Source organism: Castanea sativa, chromosome 11, assembly GCF_040712315.1.
Source record: "Castanea sativa cultivar Marrone di Chiusa Pesio chromosome 11, ASM4071231v1".
Taxonomy (NCBI): domain Eukaryota; kingdom Viridiplantae; phylum Streptophyta; class Magnoliopsida; order Fagales; family Fagaceae; genus Castanea; species Castanea sativa.
Window position 1 is genome coordinate 24685604 of NC_134023.1, and position 12429 is coordinate 24698032.

The following is a 12429-nucleotide window of genomic DNA, read 5'->3' on the forward strand; positions in this document are numbered from 1 at the left end:
TAGAACTCTAATTAAGAAAGATTTCATAATATATGCCATTAATGATGATCTTCCCTATAAGGAAAAGATCTCCAGGGAATACAGGATACTCAAGAGTTGGTACTCTCCTAGAAGGAAAGAACCTCTGGGCTAAGGCACGATGTCAACCCTACGCCGCTATAAATACCTCAAAGCCCTCACAAATCAAGGTATGCATAATTCACCTAGCTCTGGCACTCTAGGGTTGTGAAAAGTTCTAACTTGACCTTCGGAGGGTTTTTGCCCTGCACCATACCAGTGCTCTTTGTGAAGGTCTTCTCTTTTTGTGATTATGCAGGTGTTATTTCGAGTACATGAGGGCCATGTAACTAATTGGTGATTTTTCATCATCGTCAGTGTTTATCAAAACTCCATGGTTGGCTTTGAATGATTCAATCAACATCAGCAAGGTTATCAAACACAAACAACACTTTGTGGTCACCGAGGTGTTGAATCTTAAAGTTGTTTGTGGACTGCCAAAGTTGTTTGAAAGTTCTTGCCACAACCTCCATATTCAAAAATAGAGATGTTAGGAATTTTACAGCAAGGATGAATTCCCCCGAGCTCTGATCCATGGTAAAAACAAACCCCGTTTGTTCCTTATCAGAGAGAGAGATAGAGGTTGCTCCACCTATTTGTCAAATCCTCCATAGTGATTGTTGTATGGATAGAGAACAAACTGTTTCCCTAAGGCCCTGGAAAAAAAACCCCATTAGCTCCAAATACACCCTTGGTGCTTTGAAGAGCAGACAAACTCTCCTTACTAGGTAAGGGACAAAAACAACTTCCACAGCCTAAAAGAAGAGGGAACACCCAAATTTCTTAGCGACCGAGAGACATTGGAAAATATTGCTTTCAGGATAATTGCAGCTTTAGTGTTTTATGAAGTTCCCCAAAGAAGTTTGGGATAAACACACACACACACATCTATACTATATATAAGAGGATCCCTTACTTTTAACTGGACTTTTATGTGGTTCAAAAATAACTTCATTAATGAAGGCCAATTTCATTTAGAAATTGGGTCATAAATGTCAAATAACATATTTTATTTTGAATTCAAAAAGAGAATTCCTAAAATTTAGGATTTTTTCCCTTCATGTTAAAAAAAAAAAATTACAGTTACTACTTATCTTTAAAATTTGTCATTTTCATTTGTTTGAAAAATAATATATATATATATATATATATATATATATATATATATATATATATCTAAATTATAATAGATGCAAATTAATAACTTTTACAAAAAAAATAAAATAAAATAGAAGAGCCTCTAAGCACACGCATGAGCGAGTGCTCAGAGGGTAGTGTGTGTGTGTGTGTGTGTGTTCTTTTATAAGTAGCTTGGATAAAGAAACATGGTTGTCTTTGGGTTAATTTAGAGCTACAATATGAAGTTTAGGCTATAACAAATTTTTTAGGTATTTGGGTTTGAATGTATCTTGCCCCCTTTCACTTGAAATCCTAGTTCTAATCCTGATTGCCATAAGGCATAAGCTACTAGAAAACCCAATCACTCCAAACCCACCTCTGTGCTTATGATGGTGTCATGGTATTGGTGGTGGATATTACTTTTGCGTGCATTGCTACTCCATCGTCACTATCATGGCTCCACTCGCAGAACCTAGCTGGAGGTTTTGTTTTGAATAAGTTTATGGAAAGTTTTGTTGGATCATGTGTTTTTATGGAAGTTTATGGAAATTTTTGTACTAGTGTATACTTGTGCACAATTCCAAAATAACGCACAGGATAATTCCAGAACCTAGTGTAACTCTTTAGAGTTACACAGTTTTTAAACCATTGGATTTAAGTAAATCCAACAGTTAAAAAAAGATACTCATTAATGCTAACATTTTTATTGATCTTATTTATTATCCTTATTTATGTCATTCCATATTTATCTCTAAACCCAAAAAAGGATATACGTATTCTCCTCCAGTATAGTACGTCTCTCTCTCCCTCTCTCTCTTTCTCTCTAGGGTTCCATTGTTAGGATTTGTGCCCTTAAATCCTATTGTATGATGCTATGTATGATATTATGTATGACATTATGTATGACATGATGTATGACTTAATATTGTGTTTGATAAAGTTATTTTATTATTATCTAAAATAATGGTAACATGAATATGGGACATTATCATATAGTCCATGAGATGCATTGTATGTGATTTATGTGAAAAGTCACAGAAGATGTAAATCACAAGTTCTTTGTAAACTCAGAATTTATAGTTCGTAGTCGGTGATGAAATTGGGCATTTCATCTGCGAAGACTATAACGCGTCAACTAAGATGATTTGTCTTGATCATGGAAGTGGAAACTTCTAGTTGATATGTTGATATGTTTTAAGAGTTAAAACATATTGAACAGGATTGCTGTGAGATTTATTATTCTTCTAACGACTGTCAAATGAATAATAAATCTCACGACTTCTATTTGCATGAACTCTTAATCCTGAGAGAATAATGAACCTGATCATGAAGTGTAGGTTGCTTTGATATATCAGGAGTGAGATCTGAAGTGACGGTCAAAACCTCAGTATGTTGGGCAGCCACATTTAGTGTTGATGGAACATATATTCTTAAGATGAAATTCATAGTCTCTTGATAGAGATATAAAATATTCCCTTGAGATAAGTTTAATGGTTTCAGTTATTCAGAGAGTTAGGCCTAACCACTTTAGTAAGAAATTACTAAAGTATATATTTATGAAATTGGATTTTATAAATATATAATGAATAACTTTAAAGAATTAAACCGGGTACTCAAGGATAAGACGTAGTAATTTACAAAGTGGCAGTCTACATTTATGACTTTGTGTTACTACGAATATTTTATGAAGGGGTTACGTGTATAATAAAGTCTTGGGATATAATTTATTAATAAGGCCTAGAGTGCAATTATATTTATATAGTGGTATTAAATATAATTAATGGTAACTTTGGATTTGTCAAGAGTTGACGGAAAAGCCCAAAGCCCATTGGAGCTAGTGTCTTATTGGTCCCTTTTGGTCCCACTTCAAGCCACACACTAAAGCCCAATTGGAAAGGCCCAATAGGCCAACCCAATTAGATAATCAGTTAGTTATAAAGGGAGAAACATACAGAATTTTTATAAGAAGAGATTAGAAAAGAAAAAGAAACGGTGTGTGAGAAAGTGTGAGACACACTTTCATTCTCCCTTTTGAAAAACTGATTGAGAGACCACACATCTTGGGCGTAAAGTGGAATTGGAGTGAAGATTAAAAGTGTTCCCAAGTGCTTCTAATCTTTGTTTTGAAATTCTCCACACCAAGGTACGCTATCTTGTTCTTAAATTCTGAAATTTACATTGTGCACGTTATCAATCATGAATGAAATAGATCCTAGTTCGTTGCTTCCACTATGTGTTTTGCATGAGATGCAAAACCAGAATTTTTCCTTCATCCACCTCTATGGATAGGTCGCCAACTGCAAAAAAAGCCATAGCCGCCAGTTGCATTTCATACTTCTCAGATCATTTTGCACTCTCTTGTCCTTTGTTTTTTTACATGGGTATTTTATCTTTGGATGAAAATACAATTTTGTTGATCGATTCTATAAGCAAAAGAGTCCTGAATCAAGATAATAGGTAGGCTACGAATGCATCATAAAACAACATGTTGACAATGTTTAATTGAAAGCCATCCCTGGAGACATTAACACGTTTCGGCAAAATTGTTAGTAGACTTCCTCCAAAACATTTTCATCATTCTTCTAACAGATTACTTCTACAATATAAAATTTTATCCAATTTCCATGCCATTTAAATACTGCAATTTGATTCACAAAATTTAAATAAATAAATAAAAGCACTTTAAAAATTGGATTCTAAAATGAGAATAATTATTATTTTGAATGGCAATAGGTATGAGAGTATCAGACATCTTGCATTTTACATGGTGGGATGCGTGTGTGTATTTAAATTGTATAAGTCTAAGCATTTGAGTACAAGCAATAGGTACTTTATCACATGATGTTTTACTACTGAAAACCTCAATAAAGTTGAAGGAAAACCAGTTATGATTGGATATGATATCCTTGTTATAGGAGAAAAAAAAAAAAAAAAAACCCATATACTTAAACCATATTTTGAGAGAGTATGCTTACTATTAAACCTTATGAGCATAGATTTCTTATGACTTAAGAGAGGTTATTTTGAGAGAGTATGTTTACTGCTAAAGTTTTCGAGGCATTTGTACTTCTTGGATTTGCTAGGACTTGGGAGAGTTTATTTTGAGAGAATATGTTTACGGCTAAATCTTATAAGCCATTCACACTTATTGGATTTGTTAGGACTTCTTGGCTAATCGGTAAAAGAATTTTTTTTTCTTTTTTGCATTTTTTATATAAAAATGTTACCACCAAACTTAGCATCTATTGTGTATCTTTGTTCCGTTTATTTTTAATAAAAAAACAGCAGATTGTAATTTAAATTTATGCATGATTGTCTCTAATTTGGATTGATTGGTAGAGTAGTGTTGCCTTTACTCATCTTTCAATTGATGGAATGGAATATACAATCATCACATTAGCATATCACTTGGTATAGTATACATATTTTGCTAACAACAATTTGGCCGTGGAGGTGGAACCCTAGAGAAGAGGAGGAGAGAGAGAGAGAGAGATGTACTGCAGTGGAGAGAGAGAGAGAGAAAGAGAGAGAGAGAGAGAGAGATACATATACCTTTTTTGGGTTTAGAGATAAGTATGGAATGACATAAATAAGAGATAATAAATGAGATCAATAAGAATATTAGCATTAATGAGTATCTTTTTTTAACCGTTGGATCTACTTAAATCCAATGGTTTAGAAAATGTGTAACTTGAACTCATCTCATATATATATATATATATATATATATATATATATATATATATATATTATATTTCCTTTGTTTAGGTTTCTTCATTTATTATTCCTTTAGTTCCTAATTTAAAAAAAAAAAAGGTTTCATTACCAAAATATTCTCACATAAATTCTAAAATCACATCCTTTACTTTTATTTTATTCCTTACAAACTTCAAACAAAAAAAGGATAAAAGAGTCCTCTTAAACTTACTGAAACCCAAATTTTAAAATCACAATTTGACGTTGGTAAAACTTGTGAAAATACGTTTTTAAAATTTTGCAAATGCGCGATTGTAGTGTTTGGTTTGATTGAAATTTATAAAACATTTTCTACATTTATAATTGTTTGGGACGACTGAAAATGTTGGTCAATCAAAACTTGTTTTCAACTTAACCGTAAAATAATAGGTTTCCTTTGTTTAGGTTTCTTCCTTTTTTTTTTAAGTATCTAATTAAAAAAATGTTTTATTACTAAAATATCCTCACACAAATTCTAGTCACATCATTTACTTTTATTTTATTCCTTACAAACTTCAAACGAAAAAGGATTAAGAGTCATCTCAAACTTACCGAAACCCAAATTTTAAAATCACAATCTAACATTGGTAAAACTTGTGAAAATACGTTTCTAAAATTTTGCATATGCGTAATTGTTGTATTTGGTTTGAATGAAATTGATTACTGGAAAACATTTTCTGAATTTACAGGTGTTTGGGGTGACTAAAAATATTGGTTAATCAAAAATTGTTTTCAACTTAACCATAAAATAAGAGCACTTCCTATCAAGAAAATAAATAAATAAGAGCACTTATGGTGGAAATTGTTTTGTGCATTCATTTTACATAAACCATTTTTCACCTCACCCAAAACTCACAAACCAAACTTCCACCCCCATCTCCAACTATCTACCACCCAACCATGGCCACCACTAACCACTGCCAACCCAATCATGATTTTTTTTAATCTAAAATTTTACTTATTTTTATATATATTATATATGTGCTTGAGAGATGAGAAAATGTGGGAAAATAATAAATAAAAAAATATTATTAATAGCATTTTCAAGCATGCAACAAATACTTGAAAATATATTTTTAGAAACGCAATCAAATGGTTAAAAATATTTTCTTTTTTGAAAAATATTTGAACTAAAAATTATTTTAGGTTTGGAAAATATTTTTTGTTCAACCAAATACAGTTGAAATAAAATTTTTTGTAGATGCTAATAAGCCAAATGGCTAGCGTTTTGTGATTTCATTAAAGCATTAGTATTGGTTGTGCTAAAAATCTAAATTGCTATTTTTAGCACCGCAAACTACAAAATTGAGGTTGCATTGGTAGGACCAAAGTAATAATTTTTTGCTACTGAGCTACAATGCATAGCTATCTTTGCCTATGCACGGTACCTCAAATGTCCAAAAAAAAAATTTATTTTGTTCACACTATAGATACATTATTTTATTGTATTTGATATATTATTTTATTGTGTTGAAAGCTAAAATAAAATTACTGATGCTGAGTGTTTTGTAAAATGAGGTAGTAATATAAATAAATTAGCTTTTTGTGGTGCCAAATTGCTAAATTTTTAGCAATTTGGCACCACCAATGTTGATGCTTTAGGAAACTCTATTTGAAAAAGTGGGACCAAACAGAGCCTTTGTATAGGTAAATGCAGCCGTTGCAGGAAAGTGACTAAAGAAACATGAAGACAAAATACATCTGGTTCAGCAACAAAATTGTTAACAACAAAACTCAAGAGAGTTCAAAGGGCTTGTTATGAATGGAACAAAAATAATTTGGGAAATATCCACCAAAGACTATCAAAACAAAAGAGTCAACTTTCAGATTTGCAAAGACAATACTACACCCCAGAATCTAAGCAAGAACGATTAAAACAACATGAGCTCAAACTTCTTTTAGACATGGAAAAGACCATCTGGGCCCAAAAAGTGAGAAAAGATTGGACTTTAAAAGGAGACAGAAACACAACATTTTGTCATGCTCTAGTCAATCAAAGGAGAATAAATAATCGCATTACCAGAATAAAGCAAGACACAGGACAATGGTTAGAGGAAGAAGAAAACATCAGAAGACACATTAAGGAACAGTTTGAGAACTTCTATCGAACGCCAGAAGAGATGAGCAAGATATAGCAAAGACTTTGGATGCATACAATCTACCTAGGCTGACTTTTATGGACAAGGTTTGGACAAAGAATTTACAGAAAAAGAGGTAAAGGAGGCAGTCTTTCAATTATGGGCTTGGAAAGCCCCAAGCTTGGATGGCATTCCAGCCTTGGTTTTCAAAAATACTATGGGACCAACTATCATACAGGCCACTCTTGGCTTCTTTAGGTCGGGCTTCATTCTAAAAGAACTACATAGCACCTTCATCACCTTAGTCCCAAAGAGACTAAGTACGGAAACAGTGGGAGATTTCAGACCAATCAGTCTTTGCAATGTAGCGTATAAGGTAGCCTCCAAAGTGCTAGCAAATAGGCTCAAACCCATTATGGAAAATATCATTACACCTATCAAAATGCCTTTAGCAAAGGGAGGCTTATTTCAAACAATATAATCATTGCCCATGAATTACTCCACACAATAAAGTCCAAGAAGAAAGGCAGAGCCCGTTTTGCAGCCTAAAAAATAGACCTCAGCAAAGTTTATGATCGTCTGAGCTGGAACTTCTTGGAAGTAGTCCTACAAAAAACTGGTTTCAGTCAACCATGGATAAATCTAATCATGCAATGTGTAAGCACAGTGACCTATAGCATCTTAATCAATGGAGCTCCAACAAAAAGTTTCAAACCCTCACGAGGCATAAGACAAGGTAACCCATTATCCACATACCTCTTTATTCTATGTGTAATATTCTATCATGCATGTTACTGGATATGGAGGGAAAAGGACTAGTGCAAGGAATTGAATAACAAAAAGGTGAAATACTTATAACACATATGTTCTTTGCGGATGACATTCTCATATTCATGAAGATAAATAAACAAACACCAGGAAGGCTGAAAGATACTTTCGAAAGCTTTTGTAAAATTTCAGCGCAAAAGATAAATGATGGTAAATCAACTATGATGGTTAGCCCAAATTTCGAAGTTGAAGAGAGAGAAGGCTTACAAGAAAAATTCAAAATCCAAATTAAAGCCAAAATTGGGAAATACTTGGGGACTTATATTGATCCGGGAATCAAAATGAAGGAAATAGGAAATCAAATTTTAGACCAAATCCAAAGCAAACTACAGAACTCGAGTGGAAAACTACGCTATCAATCGAGTAAATTAACTTTGATAAAATTCATCATGCAAGCAATGTCAATCTACTCTATGTCTGTTCATCAACTGCGTATGAATACTTGCAATAGCATTGATAAAATTATTCGTGAGTTTTGGTGGGGCGACAACCTAGAAAAAAGATAGCTTCACACTATTGCATGGGATAAGATCTGTCAATTAAGAGGTAAAGGAAGGCTTGGCATAAGGTAAACAGAAGACTTTAACAAAGCTCTATTGGCAAAACAATTTTGGAGGATAGGACAATTAACAACCACATTCTCTACTTGCTAGAACCATGAAAAGCAACTACTATCCCAAAGAAAGAAATCTATGGAAGGTAGAAAGCATCCACAAAAATCTACCAGAATATGGAGAAACATTTGGCAAACAAAAAACTCCCTACTAGCTCAAGCAAAATGGCAAGTGGGAAGGGGGACAATATTAGGCTAAGAGACTCGCTCTGGTTCAAACCAAAAAATACAGGAATTCTAGAGAATCTTCATCTCCAGCAAGGGACAGTCAGGGATTTTATTGATCCAACAACGGGGACTTGGAATAGTGGGCTAATAAACACAATGTACAACAGATGTGAAGCAGAAGCGATCCTAAGCACGTCTCACTCAAAATTTGGATCTATTGATAAGGTAATCTGGCCATTCTCCAAAACAGGTGAATACCAAGTAAAGCAAGGTTATAAACTATTATCACAAGCAGCTGATACTAATCATACTGACACAAACAGCAAGAAAATTTGCCAAAATATATGGAAACTCTGGATACCTCACATGATTTTGAATTTTTATGGAAGATCCTCCGACATTGTCTCCCAATTAAAACTGAATTGGCTAGGAGACAGATAATTATGGATGTGACTTGTGCTATTTGTGGTGAACACCTGGAAACTTTAGATCATCTCTTTATGTCCTGCCACTTTGCCAGAGCAGTTTGGTATGGAGCTTCCCAAGGGATGTGATCGAACTTAATCCAGTCAACAAACCTGGTGGAATGGCTAATGTCATTAATAGAGAACTGCAATATCAAAAACCAAAAGGAGCAAGAAATGATGGCAGAACAAGGAGCAATCCTATGGACCATAGAAACAAACCCCATTTCAAACAACAAAAGCCAAATATTCACCATGCATTACAAACAATTAAAAACCACAAAATAGAATGGATGCAAGCAATGACAAGTCAAGAATAGCACTATGAAATCCAGCAGGAGGTGGAAGATTATAAAGATTTCTCAAAGTGCAAGAATTGGCAAATCCTGATTTTCATTGGCAACAAAAACCAAGGCGGTAAAACAAATTGGGATGGAGGTGCCTTCGTGATTAAAAATCACATAGGACAGTCCATCATAAAAGGTTGCTTCTCTTGGCATGCTGAAAACAAGGAACTTAGTACATTGTTAACAATACGAGAAGCACTCTATGCATCTTGGAAGGAAGGATATAGAAAAGCTATTCTCTTTGTCAGCACAGAAAGATTAGCTAAAACTATGCAAACTACGATTTCCAACCGGAAAAACATAGAAATTATTATGGAAGACCTCCGAACGCGAAAGAACATGCTCCATAACCTCTACTTCAGGGTAGCCCAAACTCCAATCCTTCAGGAAGCTCAAGATTTGGCAAAAGAAGCAGCTCAAACCTTCATGCATACAATCTGGAGTTAAATTTCTTTTACTGTATTACCAAAAAAAAGGGCAAACAACTCCAAAGTCCAAAAAACATTTACCAGTTGGGTCTCACAATATTTACAAAATTAAAATGAAAAACACCTAGAAAACACTACAAGTAACCTTAGTTTAGTGTTTACAATTCCACAACCAAACGGGCTATTATGTTTTTTAAATGAATTTTTTGGCATTTTTAAATGGAATTTTGGTAATTGTTTTTGTTTTTTGTTTTGAAAAACTTGGTTTTTAGGGGAAAAAAACAATTTCTTATCTTTTCAAAGTGAAAAACACATTTGGTTAATTGAAAAAAAAAAAAGAAAAAAAGAAGCAATTTCCCAAAAAAAAAAAAAGTTTTGATAACTATTTTTTTTTTAAATCTAAATTTTATATATATTAGAAGTACTTGCAAGTTGAAACATTTTATCTATCGAAAATGCTAAAAGTACTATAGTATATACAGATGTGATAATAAATATGATTGGTAGGCTTTAACTACATCATAACTGAATATTTGAGAAAAAAGCCACCCAAACCCATTTTTTTCATTAAAAAAAAAAAACTGAATATTTGAATGGTTACATTATATGCTCAATATGATAAAACTTGTAATACTTGTAGCACTACTCCTTGTCTATTCACTCCCATTGTTAATTTTATTTAGTATTTGTATTAGTGTGTTCGTTTCAAATCAATAATTTGGCAATAATATGGGTAACATAGAAGACTACTCTTTGTATATCCACTTTGACTCTTAACTATTTAGTATATAACAAAACTTAAGTAGAGTACCTTAGGTACAATTCTTTAAGTTTTCTTCTTAAAATTCAGTCACGTTGCTTTTTTCTCATGAAATGAAAGTGTATTTTTAGTTAAATAACCATATGGTTGAATTTTAAAATGAGAATTTAAGGAACAACACTTAAGTATTGTATCTAGGTTTTGCCCTTTGTATAATTGTATTAGTGTATTTGTTTCAAATCAATGGTCTGCCATAATATTTTAAGCTTAAAAAATAGAAAATTGGAAGTTTTCTATTTCCTTCATAATTTGGGATGTAACCAAACAAGTTTTTGTTCTTGAAAATAGAAAAGGCGAAATATAGTTTTGGTTCCTACATTTTAGGTTAATTCTCTATTTTGATTTTGCTACTATTTCAGTCTCTAAAAACAGAAAATCAATTCCATTTTGGTCACTGCTGCAACTTACTAACAGAAAAATCTTACATTGCAAATGGAGTGTATAGGTAGCATGTTAAATGTGTGACTAATAAAATAATATTAAAAATACAACGTCAGCATCTATATCAGCATTTTAATAAATAAAAAACCACCTCAAAAAATTAAAAAACGAATAATGAAATAATTTTTTTTTTTATAGAGAGACTGATTCTTTATGGATGTATGACTTGCTTTTGATCCTTAATGGCATGTTTGGATGTTTAAAAAAGGAGGGGGAGTAGAGTAGAGGGAAGGGGAGTAATTCAATTACCTTGTTTGGGAGTTTTTTAAGGAATGAGGGGGAGGGATTTGGAGGGGTTTGGAGGGGTTTCAACTACCTCCAACCCCCTCATTTTTAATTCCCCCAAATTGGAGAGATTTGGAGGGAGAGTAGAGCACATAAAATTATTTATAAAGTAAATTACCTAATTTACCCTTATTATATTTATAAAATTACAATGTTAAAAACAAGGGGAAGGGCTAATTACTCCCTTCTCCCTTACTAATTATAAAAACATCCAAACAAGGTGGAGGGTAATCATTCTCCTCTACTCTCCTCCCCACTACTCCCCTCCCCTCTACTCCCCTTTACTCTCCTCCCTCTCTAAACTTCCAAACAGGCCATAAGTCTGCCGCTCTATGAGGAAGAAAGAGGGCGAAAGAGAACTCACAATGGATCGAAAATGTGTACTCGCATTCGCATTGATCTGCATCATTGTAAGCAACGTCGGAGCTCAAGCTCCAGCAGCCGCGCCAACGACAACTCGGACTACTCTGACCACTGCTACTCCACCGGCTTCTAAACCTCAAGCACTAGCTGAAGCCCCTTCAAAACCAAACTCTCCAGCTCCGGTCACATCTCCGACTTCAGCTCCAACAACTACCTCTCCAACTGCGTCTACTCCGAAGCCAAAGCCAAAACCTGTAAACACGAAATCAAACTCACGATCCTTGACCCAAATCCGCCATCAACAAGACCACCCTGCTGATCAAACCCATTTCCCAAAGCAACAAACACCACCACCATCATCGTTCAAACCCACTAGAGAGAGAGAGAGAAAGAGTCAGGGAACGGAGCTTAAACAAAGAAAGAAGAAAAAGAAAGATACAAACACAAACATGCACTGTGAGAAAGAGAAAGAGAGGATCTGGATCTATAAAGGAAGAAGAAAAAGAAAAATTATAAATTTATACGAATGCTTGATGTAGGTTATTTTAATTTTAATTTTAATAATGAAAAGAAAAGGCAAAAAAAAAAAAAAAGATTTCTATGCTTCATGTTTTTAGCATTGCTATTTATTGTAGCTTGAATTAAGGTAATATCAATTATCCATAATTTAAGCCTAATCAAGG

At 33.5% G+C, this 12429-nt stretch overlaps 1 long non-coding RNA gene across 1 annotated transcript; it reads right to left on the reverse strand.

Moving 5' to 3' along the window:
* Positions 1–6780: 6780 nt before the first annotated feature.
* Positions 6781–12218, reverse strand: LOC142617945 (uncharacterized). The gene is made up of 3 exons (XR_012841115.1): positions 11748–12218; positions 8960–9176; positions 6781–7595 (listed from the first exon to the last, which is right to left on the reverse strand). It is a non-coding gene; the product is annotated as an uncharacterized LOC142617945 (long non-coding RNA).
* Positions 12219–12429: the final 211 nt, after the last annotated feature.